General features: G+C 37.7%; 1 long non-coding RNA gene and 1 pseudogene across 1 annotated transcript; both read right to left on the bottom strand.

The window, feature by feature from the left end:
• Positions 1-533: 533 nt before the first annotated feature.
• LOC149668349 (fatty acid hydroxylase domain-containing protein 2-like) lies at positions 534-2,215 on the bottom strand (annotated as a pseudogene).
• A 3,516-nt stretch (positions 2,216-5,731) lies between these two features.
• Positions 5,732-8,474, bottom strand: LOC149668350 (uncharacterized). Its single transcript, XR_016368075.1, has 2 exons — positions 7,444-8,474; positions 5,732-6,150 (listed from the first exon to the last, which is right to left on the bottom strand). It is a non-coding gene; the product is annotated as an uncharacterized LOC149668350 (long non-coding RNA).
• Between the last annotated feature and the right edge of the window lie 340 nt (positions 8,475-8,814).

Consider the following 8,814-nt stretch of genomic DNA (forward strand, 5'->3'; position numbering starts at 1 on the left):
CTATTTAAAACGTTTTAAGAAATTTTATTCCTAGAACAATTTTAAACATAGCTATTGTTGAGGTTTGAATTCAAGCCTATGCCTCTTAACAATTTTTTATTTAGGGTATATTCACTATAAACATGAATCTATATAACTATGAATATACAGCTGCGTTACGCTGTCTAACCTCTCGATATGGTTTGGGCGGGGCTTAGCGAAAGGAGACATCAGTCACGTCTCTGCTAGTGTTAGGAGCGGGAGAAGGAAGGGGGAGCCCGGGGCAGACTTAGAAATAAGGATAATTTTTAAACTAGTCCTTGGGACCAGTGACCCCTTTAGTGTCCTAAACAATAAACTGGTCTCTGAAGTGATCCCAGCCTTTGTTGTCCTATAGATTTGCAATTAATAAACTGGTCCCGAGGACCAGTAACCCCCACTTTTTGAATTAAAAAACTAGTCCAAGCAATTAATAAACTGGTTTTTGGACCAGTGGACGCGTGCTATTTCTAAGTCTGGTCCGGGGTTGTGTAAATTCGAAATTTATCGTCTTTTTGGTAGTAGGAGGCTTGTCAGCTTCGCTAGTCACAACTTTCCCCCGAACAAATTTTTTAAGATGGCGGCGGATCGGAAAATCTTTCTTAGTACGCGCCTACTACGTATGAGTAACGTTCCTGAAAATTTTCAGCCTTCTAGGGCAAGCGGTTTTGGGCTGGGCGACGGGCGTTGATTATCAGTCAGTCAGGACTTTGATTTAGATATAGATAGATTTTTGAAAACTTTATGTAATACTTATCAAACAATTATAAAGCTTGGTTCCAATTTGACAACGATGGAATATAGTCAATTATTTCCGTAATATAAATTGACTAAAATATAAAAGAGTATCTCCATCCAGGAATACAAATATTATTGAAAGATATCACTTTGCAATTATTTCAAGAACAAATTAAACCTTGAAATAAATGTTTGAACTATATTCATTTTAATCGATACTTTAGTCTTCTTATTGAAGCCCTCGGGATAAAGTTGTCTAGGCGGTACTAAAGTCAACATTAGAATATGTCGATGATAAGCCGAGCTGGCTCGAAAACCAGAATCGGTTCCGTGTAAACGGTCCAACACACCCAGAGCTCCAAAATTTTGATTGAACCTAATAATTTATTCATAAATTAAATATAAAGAGATCGTAACTTATTCAGTCATTTATTACTTCAAATGGTGAAAATCGTGGGTTTCTGGAGATGGGAAAAATGGCAAATGAAAACCACTGTGAGAGTTTAGAGTAATAAATAACATTCCAGTGAACCATGGCCATATGACCCCAATGTGAGATCCCATAATTAAAGGCCCCATATATCCTGGTAACATATTTGACATCAAATGCTCCACAGGATGACAATAAATCGCAGTTATTGATATCATATGGGTGAAGTCCATGAGTGGTGCTGTTTGTGGATATGTTTATACACAAGTGGATGGTGCAATAACCTAATATAACAATAGATATTTATGGACTAAAATTGAAACATTTTTACTTAATTTCCACGAGCTAAAAGGAACTAACTACCCTAATCCTGGAGCGTTGACCAAACCAAACCCGAGGGGGTAGACGCTTTGGATCTCTGTGTACTCCTGAGTTCAAAAAAGTTCAGCTTTGACAGTGCATTGAGCTCAAAGCCTTCGGAACTCACAGTTCAGCTTTGACAGTGCATTGAGCTCAAAGCCTTCGGAACTCACAGTTCAGCTTTGACAGTGCATTGAGTTCAAGACATATTGTACACCTGAGTTCTCAAGTATCTACCCCCTCGACCAAACCTAACCAGACCTAAGCGAAAGGAAAAACCTAATCTAGCCTGGCCTAAGTTTTACCAAACACTATCGACTTTAATTCCTTTCAAAAATATGCCCGATAAAGTAGGCGGAAAATGAAACAAGCTGTGTTTTTCCGAACTTTTACCTCACCTATGACTGTAATAAAACCCCGTTTCTTGTACAAGAGTGAAGATCATAAACTCGAACAGCAATCTTTGGAATGTCGGTAACTGTCCACAACCGCAACCTCGCAGTTTCAATAATAGGAACATAACTGCGCTGAAAGGTATTACCACTAGTTGGTTCAAGATCACTTGAGCGATTACTTTCCATAAACGGTTCGTTTTTATCTGAATTATTTTCATAAATATAAATTCTGGCAATTAAGAACCCATATATGACATGAGAACGTTTAAAGATAGACGGGGGGGGGGAGTTTCAGAGCCATATAACTGCACAGTGTAAATCCTAGGTTCTCATCAGTCTAGTTTTTAAATTCAAGAATTGGGGGTTACTGGTCCTCGGGACCAGTTTCTTAATTGCAAATCTGTAGGAGAACAAAGGCTGGGACCACTCCGTAGACAAGTTTATTATTTCGGACACTAGGGGGGCACTGGTCCAAAGGACTAGTTTAAAAAATATCCTTATTTCCCAGACTGGGACTCATCATGCCTTAATTAATTGTTAAGGTTGATGACATACTGGATACTCTCTTGCATTTTGTACTTCAAGAGAAACTCGGGTTTTCCAGTCACATCGATTAGAGTGAAAAGGCCACCCAACACCCAATAGACTATAAATCCTATTAGGTTCAATCCTGTTAAGACAGATTATTTAATTAATAAGTATCAGGAATGCATACAGCTAAAAGGAATCATTATGCAGCCATGCATATTCTCATTTACGTATGACGAAATTTTACCTCGCGAATAAGCTGTATTACACTTGGTCTTTCAAATTAAATATTTACGCGAATAACTTGAATTAAAAGTCAACTTACCCCAAACCGCCGCATTGAAATATTACACCAATATTTTCCCAAAAACATTGAAAATTCACGAAATTCATTGCAAAAGCCAAGGAACTATAGTTTCCAAATATTCTCCGGTAACTTCAGTTCCAGAATGAACTTTAAATTTGAAGACATTTTTCCATAATTTATTTTAAATATTCACTTTTTTAGCGTTAAAAATATCTACGCTGTTATTGTGCCAAGAAATTAATCAGAAGTTGTTTCCTACAAATATCTTTGCCATGTAGTTGAAACCGACTAGTGGTATAATTAAGGAAAATTGCAAAAACAATTTTTTCGTAACCTTGACTTACTAATATTAAAATATCGAAATAATAATAATAATTAATGAAAGTGGATTCAATTCGATTTTAATGGCTTTAAGCACAAACTTAGCTTTATAGACGCTCTCTATCTCGAGACGTTTAAAATTCATTATTTATAAAATTCAATAATTAAAAAAAAAAAAACGTAGAGATAATCTATAATTTATGCAAGTTTGGAAGTCACTAAGCTAAGCTGCAGCTCTTACAAGAAAAACCTGTTTTATCAAATCGCGTGTGTTGTTACCTCTCCGTGTGACGTAGTCCAGGAGAGGTTCTGTAACGGCCGTGTCTGTCTGTCTGTGTGTCTGTCTGTGTGTGTGTCTGTCTGTCCGTTGTTACACCCACGTGACCGCGTTCGCAGTTTGCGTATCGGAGCAAACGTGTTCGCCATTTCCGAACTGCTTTCACAGTCACGGAAATGGCTCCTCTACTTGAGTTCTCACACCACCAATCTTCTGGTCTTTGTCCATACCACACGGACACTAGTCTGTTCTTACTGGCTGCTAATCACCACCATCTTCTGGTCTTCGTCCATTCCACGTGGACACCAGTCTGTACATACTGGCTTCTAATCACCACCATCTTCTGTTCTTTGTCAATCCCACATTGACACCCGTCTGCACTTACACTGCCTTCTAACACCACCATCCACTGGTCTTCCGTCTATTCCACATAGACACCAATCTGTATCATTGGCTTCTACTCCATTATCATCGTTTGGTTTTAGGATATACGCGGCGATCAGCTAGGGTTACGAGAAACGTCTAGCCTCCCTAAGGTAGGATCGCTACCAAAGGTTTTCGCATTTGCGGTTTTTCCTTACTATTATAATGGAAACGAATCGTATATATACCCCAAAATTTGAAGAAAGCGGGAAGAGGGGTACCCTTCACTTTAAACGTCAATATTAGCAAAGTTTGAGAAGATAATAAGTATAACTTTATTTTAAACGATTTAACTATTATTAATGTTAATTATTGAAGATTAAAATAATTAAAAATAATTATATTTATTTAAATATTAAAGATAAACCTCTCGTGCAAAGAGAGAGATTATCATTGCCTCCTATATCTACCAAGGCCCGTGCATGCGATATATTTCCTTCATTGCCTCCTATATCTATCAAGGCCCGTGCATTGTGATATATTTCATTCATTGCATAAACATAAGCGAGATTGTTTTGGGAAAAAAATACTGCTTCCACTAATGGGTTTATACTCCTTGTTACTGTTGTATAGAGTAATCATGATAAAAGCTTAAAAAATTACGAGAGGACAGACATTTTTATCCTCATTCAAAAATATTTTTTGGTGCTAAGACTGCTTTAAAAAATCCAAACGGTTAGGCATTGGTAAAAAAGACAAATGATATTTTTCAAATCTTATGAGATAACGCCCACCTAGTTGAAAATTGCCGATTTTTATCCGCGGGAGCCATTCCTTATGAGAATTTCGATGCTAGTAGGTTGTCAATTAAACTACCGGTATATTATTGTTGTTGGAAATTGGATATTAAGTCAAATTAAGTGGTTGTAAAGAGTCAGCAGGTTTTTGCCACTTCTTTTTGTGAGTATTTGATTTTTATATGTAAAATGGAGGAAGATAATGTTGAGAGTAAGGATGAAATGCGGAAGCGCAAAGCGCGGGAAAGGATGAGGGCAAAAGGTCGACGTTTTCATTGGATACTTAAGGTTATATAATCTTCTCGACACGGAGAGGTAATATTTTGGTTTTCCCGACTTGTTTTATTTGAAATTCTTTGTCCCCTATGCAGATATAGAGAAAGGATTAACCGAGATATTTCGAAAGTATGTTTTCAGGTCGCAAGTGAAAGTGTACCTGTATTTTCAAGGGCTTAAATTGAGCGTAAAAATTTGAATAAATTTTACTGAGGTTAGAATCGATGCTCAAAAAACGTTAATAAAAGTCGCCAAAACATTCATTCACGATGATTTTTAACCGACCTCAACTTATTTGAATTTTGAACTCTGCAGTAGAAAATCAAGTAATTTTTTTATCGATTCTTCTGCTAATTATAAGACCAGTCTGCATAGTCAAACATTCAGGAAATACTAATGAATGATTTTAAAATTCAAATTAGGTTCAGATTTTAAGGATAATTTTAAATAAGGACCTCCGACCAATCGCGTAACGCCCTGCCTTTTTATTAACAAAATTCTCGTGGAACGCTCCATGTCTCGCGCCACGATTGTCACGTCGCGCGCAAATTTTATCCAATCTCGTAATAAAATGCATTCGACACGGAACGTGCCACTATGCAGACTGGTCTTATAATTAGTAGAAAAACCGATAAAAATCACTTGATTTTCTACTTCACCCTCCCTTTACGAAAAACCTTCCTAATAGACCACTCCATTAATTTCAGTAGAGAAGGCTCAAACACCACAAGAGAGAGGTCGCCTTCTTCCCGCGTATAGTGAACTGAGGCTCCGTCGGGCGGTGCTGTGCGTCTTGCAGCGAGGAAATAACCTTAGATGGCCGCCACGCTCTTACTAAGGTGCGCGCGCAAATAAACGGTATCGGTGGAATTTTCATATTAAACAACAGTTGCGTATTTCACAACTATAAACAAACCAAGGTTGTAAAACTAGTACTCTATTTTATTTATTTATCCAATTATACAGTGATACAGCTGTTAAATTATGTATTTAAATATTTATTTTTAATGTACACTTACAATAATTTAAAACTGAATGAGTTACATCACTATAGGTATAGCAGCATTTGCGATTTTAACTATGCTAAATAAAAGGGGAAATATTCTCCCACAATTTTAAAAGTTCTAGCAATATTCATAATACTATTTATTAATTAAAATAATACCGACAGGGTTTCAATACTGCGCTTAAAGCTGCTAAGTTATTCGTTACATTTTTTTTGGTAAATATGCTTATTCAGTTTTCTTAGTGGGAATTGCTTTCTCTTTAATATTATCAGGGTAAAGTTGTTTCAAAGGAAGCGATCCAATACACCCATTACACCAAAATTTTGATTGAATCTAATTATGAACGAGTAAAGAAGAGGAATACGTCAGACGGGGACTTTTGGAACTATAATGAAAGTCCCTACGTCAACCACGGTGACTTTAGGGAAGGTCCCCCACTCCCACTTTGAACTTTATGCCCTTATTTGTCAAACAAGGGAGGAGAGAGTGTGTCAGACTGTCAGTGTAGTAACCGGCCACTCGCGCGTGCGCATTAGCTAGAATCGTGAGGGAGAGAGAGAGAGAGAGAGAGAGATAAAATTCCTACCCTCCCTTTTTTCCCCTTCCATTTATATTACTGCTTCTTTAACATTAGACTAACACTCCCTCTCGCCTCACTCCTCCAAGGTTAAACTTACTGTAAAATGACTCATACCTAGTTTTCAACCACCTAAAAGTATTTGGGGATGACTACAAAGCATGCTACCCTCCCGACTCCTGTACAACACGAATTTACAGTTTAAATGCTCCGGACCCTCCAATAATGGAAGCTTTTCTCACTATATAGCGAAAACTTTGCTTTTATGACTTAAGCTGCTCCAAATAACTTTGATACTAAAAAGGGAAACTACCCGAGTTGCCTACATAAGGGTAGATGTCAAAAGAGAGAAAGAAAGGGAATTTACTGAAGGGGTGATTGCAAAGCAATGATAAGAAAACCTTAGCGGGTCCCGCGACCCTCATCTTGGATAGGGCGAAAGTATATAATTTTTGATAAATTTTCATGAGTAAATATTTTCCAGTAAGACGTTCTAATGTGAGAATATATAGCGTAAGCGCGTGTCAACTTGTACCAACATTATTAACAGTTAGTTTTGGGCGTCGTTTATAAAATTAACCCTTAGGAGCCACACTTACTACGACTATCACCATTTGCATAAGTTTATAAACTTATGCGAATGGTGATAGTCGTGGGCTTCTGGAGAAGGGAAAAATGGCATGTGAAATCCAGAGTGGGCATTGAGCGTCGAAAATGTGACCCAGGTGTACCACAGCCATGTAGTAGCGGCGTGAGAACCCATAACTAAAGGTCCAATCAGGAATACATAGATTTACTACTTCTATGTATTCCTGATCGCGATTAATATACCCTATTTAAAGATGAATAATAATCATTATCAGGAAGTCAATTATAACAATTTTATTATTAATTTTTCCATAACAATTTGGTAACAAATAACATGAGGGTTTGCTAAAGATGAATTTGTGGGAGGAAGCTTTGAAACCCTTTGGGTGTTATGAAGTTTGTGTAATGAGCTTTCACGACAGTGTCATTAATAGTGTAGTGGTTGATAATTGGCATCTTACCTTATTTTCTTAGAAGCCAATGAATTATGTTGGTTGAATATTTTCCGTCTTATATACCACAATGTTAATAGTCTTTCAATGTCATGGGCTGCGTTCAGTAACCGACATCAAAAACATCGATGACTAAAAGATGACATCGATGTCTTACTGAACGGTTTTTCGCGTCTTTGGGCGTGACGTCATGATGCTCATCGGATGCCCATCAGAAAAATCAGCTGTGAGAGGAGGTTTTTTTAATGAGCATTGGATTCATGACGTAAATTTCGTCATTTTGCGCCGCGACAAAAATAAATGGAGGGAACTACATCCCAATCACTGCAATTTTAAATAATAAAGAATTGACAAATATTATCCTTATGGATAATAATACTAAAAAGCAATATATTATTTCGTTAAAATAAGGATTATGTCAGAATTTAATTGATAAATTGAAGTACAATATCTTTGTAAACAGTTCGGTATCATTATTTAAGCCTCTGCCATAACCTTATCATTATATCGTCGCCATTTTGAAAAGCATTGATTACACAAAATTGTGCCTTTCAACAACTGCAACGTCATCATGACGTCAAAAGAACACCGATTTCATTTTTCCAAACATCGATGTTTTTACTGATGAGTGTTACTGAACGCAGCCATAGCTATTGTTTAAAAAACACAATGCTACACAAGCAATTTATTGTAATTTTTTTTTTTTTAAGAGGTTTCAATGTAAATTGGGTCCCAGAAGGGTCCGCGACAAGGATGCGATTATTCAGGTTTCAGTATGTGAATAATCAGGGAAGGAAATGAGGTTTACATGGGAGGTGACGGAAGGGGTGTGGGGGTCAGGTCACCTCCGGCGGACACGGGGCAGTCGGCACCTATAGGGTAGGATCGCCGACATGTGTCTTATTCCCTCAAACTTTGCCGCCCAGAAGCTTGGCTTACAGGAGTGCGCCACACTCCCGGCTAATTTATTGTAATTACTTCAGGAGGCAAGGGTTATCAAATGTCAGAGCAGACGAAGCGTTAGACGACGGTTTATAAACTTCTAAAATAGCGCGTGATCCAGTGGGCTATGGCTATGACATAACACTCGTTGGTTTTTTTCATTGATTTGAGAAAATTACCACTAGAGTGGACTTTGCCTATTGGGGTACGTGGGACACTTTTGAAAACATGGAACGGACGGACAGCTTCCAAGTTTCTCACGCGATGGTGTCTCCATCTCGAAGCCTAGATAAGAAATGTATAAATACATGTATTCTTGAAATCAGTCAAATTTCCCGCCTTTTCTTTTAGTTCTTTTGGTTGCATCGGGATGGCGCCACGAGCAGTGCTTAAGTCAAGTGGAGGCCCCAAGCGGTAACCATTTTGGGGCCCCCAAAC

Source organism: Phalangium opilio, unplaced genomic scaffold (assembly GCF_054372755.1).
Source record: "Phalangium opilio isolate 3A_F unplaced genomic scaffold, DU_Popi_V2 ptg000056l_1, whole genome shotgun sequence".
Taxonomy (NCBI): domain Eukaryota; kingdom Metazoa; phylum Arthropoda; class Arachnida; order Opiliones; family Phalangiidae; genus Phalangium; species Phalangium opilio.